Source organism: Dipteris shenzhenensis, chromosome 7 (assembly GCF_047967505.1).
Source record: "Dipteris shenzhenensis isolate YYH24624 ecotype China chromosome 7, Dip_SZ_1.0, whole genome shotgun sequence".
Classification (NCBI taxonomy): Eukaryota; Viridiplantae; Streptophyta; class Polypodiopsida; order Gleicheniales; family Dipteridaceae; genus Dipteris; species Dipteris shenzhenensis.
Genome location: NC_141602.1, coordinates 59,454,489 through 59,458,323, shown reverse-complemented (window position 1 = coordinate 59,458,323; position 3,835 = coordinate 59,454,489). Strand labels below are relative to the sequence as shown.

Sequence of the window (3,835 nt, the reverse complement as noted above, 5' to 3'; positions counted from 1 at the left end):
TTGTAAAAATAAGTGAAAACAATCTCTAATAGTGTCATGTAGATTCAACCATTTTTAGTAAAAAATTATTGCTACTATAGGTTTAGACAAAGTTCCTCAGAAGCATTGCTTGAACTTTGGACTTGCTCGAACGCAGTCGCTTGATGTTTTGACTGACTTGCTTGCAACAGCATGCAATCGGTCGCTCTTTTTAGTCACTCCAAGTGCTCTCGAATGTGGATCATTGCTGACTCTCGGAAAATTATGGAAGAGTTTAGGGCCTTAAATCCGAGAGGCTCCCTCCCTGTTTCTTCTTTCGTCCCTCCCCCTGGCGGCTCACCTGCTTGCTCCTTAGTCCCTCCCTCTTAGCGCCTCTCCTTCCTCCCTCCCTATTTCTAACTAACCTTCTCAGCGCCTCCCTCGGGCCAACAGAGGTGAATCGCAAGGTCTTTGATCGCGATCCTTGTAGAGTTTTTACATGCATATCGGAGGGGATGTTCCCTACGTAGATTTTACGAGCTGCAACACTCTCGTAGATTTTTCCCTATAGAATGTTGTTGTTTACGTTATGCATAAGAGATTTAAGAGATGCACGGCAAAAGGGAGATCTTGCAGAATTGATGGCTGATCTCGCGACGCTTTATATGCTTGAGAAGGCGGTGTATAGAGATCCTTCTGGTGCAGAGAGATCTAGAAGGGGGACACGTGGCATATTATCCCTATGCCCAATTTATCCCTCCTTTCCCCCCGTCCCCTTTTCCCCCATCTACTAATTGAAAATTTTCTCCCCCCTATTTGTACGTCTAACTTCACCAAAATCCTCTTTCCTACACTCGTGTGTTGGTGACTAACCAAGCCGTTTAGGGTTAGGGCTGTTCTTATACCCACGAGTGGAACAGTTCTATCCATCTTCGAGCTCTCTATCATCTTCAAGGGAAGGGGTGATGATACCCTCCGTCGCGATTACTCCGTGATGACCTAAATTACAGACTACAATTATCTGACCTTCCCCTTCCCTCTCGCCTTGTTTAGCTTATTTCTTCTGTTGCCTCGTTGCTGGCTATGATGATCAACCGTCTTACCTATTTGCTGAGGCTGTTGCCCCATGATGGAGTAAGTTGCTTGTCTGAGTCGACTCGGTTTTTTTGCACAAAAGTTCTAGCTTCTGTCTGTTGGCTTTTCGTGGCTGTGATGCAAACTTTGTTGCTATGAACTACATGATTCCAATTTACCAATGGATCCTGCTGAGCCTCGGTGGCAACGTATTAGATGCGACTGTTTAGGTCTTTGTTGTTAGCTCTTGTGGTTTGGACTTATTCTAACGGTGAACCCCATGATGGTTTTCAAAGAAACTTCTGAGAATGTCTTGAAGATTGTTTTGCGCTGAGGGTTCCCAAGGTCACGCGGAAGCAACAATGTAGGAAATGTGAGGATTACGCTTGGTTTCCTAACTGTCAAGCTACGTGTATGTCTATTTTTGTTAGCACTATAACTTTCGTCCGTTACACGCATACGGTCTCTATAGGTAATAATGCTCTTCCCCTTAATATTTTCTCGAGTGATGCATGTTATGGATTTCTTAAAAGACGGAAAGCGTGTGTGCGTGGGTGTATGCTAATCATCTCCAAAAGTACGGCAATGTGTGACAAGCTAACTAGCATTTTCATGATATATATAGTATTTATAGCTCCATTACGGGAACGAGGCTTTGCACTTGTATACTATGCTTCAATGTTGCAATTATATGCTGGAGTTTCTATAGATCTGGTTTAAAGTAGAGTAGACTCCACAAGTGGTCTTATGAGTGGTAGTCGCTATGTACACTGGCAAGGGCTATTTGCACTGACAGTAAAAGTCATAGGTTTTCATTGGGATGTGGCGGGTTTAGGCATGTGCAATGTTTAACCGGGGAAACAAAATAATTTTTTAAAAAAACAATTATCAATGGAAATACTACTGGATAAAGAACAGTTGGGATTTAAACACTGTTCTGGCAATCGTTTAGCAGAAAGGATGGGAATCAACCATTGGACCTCGGAACAGCTCTGAAAACCCAATGCTTGATTGCAAGCGTCTCCACGAACTCTACATGCTTCTATGTTTGAAATTAGCTGTAACTTCAATAAATTATTCTCTTGTCACAGTAGCTTTACCTCTGATCTCCTACAGACCTATAACAAAGGTTCCTCCGTCTTAAAGGCAAGCCCTTAGCTGATCTATTATCTGCATGGTTTGTTGGCTGATCTAGTATCTGTGTAGTGGGTTGGCTGATTTATGTGCATGGTTAGTCGAGTGTGATTCATTGTTACTTAGTACGTTGGCTCTTTTTGTTTCTGAACCAAATGACATGGGCTTAGACATTGCTGGTATCCTTTGCTATAGTCTAGACGTGCATGACTTATAATGTTGTAGAAGTAGCCATCCTCATATAAAATGAATATGAAGGTACGTTATAGATTGTAGAAGCAGCCAGCCTCCTGATTTCCTGACCAAGATAAGCCTGTAAAGGAAATTAAAATTCTACATTAATAATTTATCTATGGGTTTATCTCGGCTACTACTAGGCTATACTAGGTTATGTGCCTTGAGATCTCTTGTGATCAATTGCCAGAGTTGCTCTGTAAGCATGCAGCTATGTCCTGTGAAGATGTGCTTATTTTTTTACATTCATACAAATAAAAGCTTTGCAAATGGAATTCGTGCAAGCATGCACAGAAGACTGTTTGTAATGGTTGACATTGGCCTATGCTGGTTGACATGGTACTTTGTAATGGTTTGACATTGGCCTATGCTGGTTGACATGGTACTATGTAATATTACAACTTAATGGTTTGACATTGGCCTATGCTGGTTGACATGGTACTATGTAATATTACAACTTAATGGCCAATGTTTGCTAATGTGGCACTATGTAATATTGCAACCCAGTGTAAGATTATAGCATTGTTGGTTACAGCTATGAGTCTTTACCTATCTTGTTGAGTCTTAGTCGAGCTGAAGAAGGTATGCAGTTGGGCCTTTCACTAAGTCTCCAAACAGTCTTGAAGAATGATCGGAGAGACATTTCTATCAATATGTCTCTCCTAAAACAATAGACTTTCTTTGCCTTACAACACAATGTTCCTAAAGAGACGCTCTCTCTCAGTCTCTCAAGAATGAAATCTCTCTCAACTTAGATTTCTCAAAGGAATGATGGAGATAAAGAGCCAAATGCATCTCGCAATGGACTTCTTTTAGGAGCTCTCAAAGATCAAATAGAAACGGATGGAGGTCTTCCAAATAGGAATGCCAAATGGAAGTCTTGTCACCGGAAGCGAACTCTCACGGAGAACACTCAAGAGAACTTGCAATCAATCAATCTTTCTCATGCTCTCACACTCTCAAGGATGGTGCCTCAGCAAAAGGCAAAACCATGAGCTTTGATACCATGAACAAATATGGAGAAGAGTGGAGATAAGGAGAGAGGGCACAACTAGAGAGTACACCACTAATGGCCAATTGTACACTAAATTAGTTGAAGATAAAGAATATATACAAACCTATTTAGGGCTAGGGTTTTTAACCCTTGTGCTTTTTAGCACTCTTTTGGTTAGTGCTATGCACCTATGATAATACATGATGTTGAGGTGAATCCTCAACATAAAGAGACGGACACAACATCTTGCTGCAATGATAGACCACTGGCTCCTGCTACAATTATTAGGAAAATGAGCCAAATGCGACCTATGCCACCCATGCAATGCTCCTATGAGTTATCTACGACTTTCAATGGCTCCCACATCTTCAATGCCATTCGATTAGTGCAAGGAAGTTGCAATTAACTCTCCAAAGCATCACAAAGCAAGGTGGCTTCAAA

The 3,835-nt window shown here is 41.5% G+C and overlaps 1 non-coding gene across 1 annotated transcript; it reads left to right on the top strand.

The window, feature by feature from the left end:
- Positions 1-913: 913 nt before the first annotated feature.
- LOC147900589 (small nucleolar RNA Z155) lies at positions 914-989 on the top strand. Its single transcript, XR_015541363.1, has one exon. It is a non-coding gene; the product is annotated as a small nucleolar RNA Z155 (small nucleolar RNA).
- The last annotated feature ends 2,846 nt before the right edge of the window (positions 990-3,835 follow it).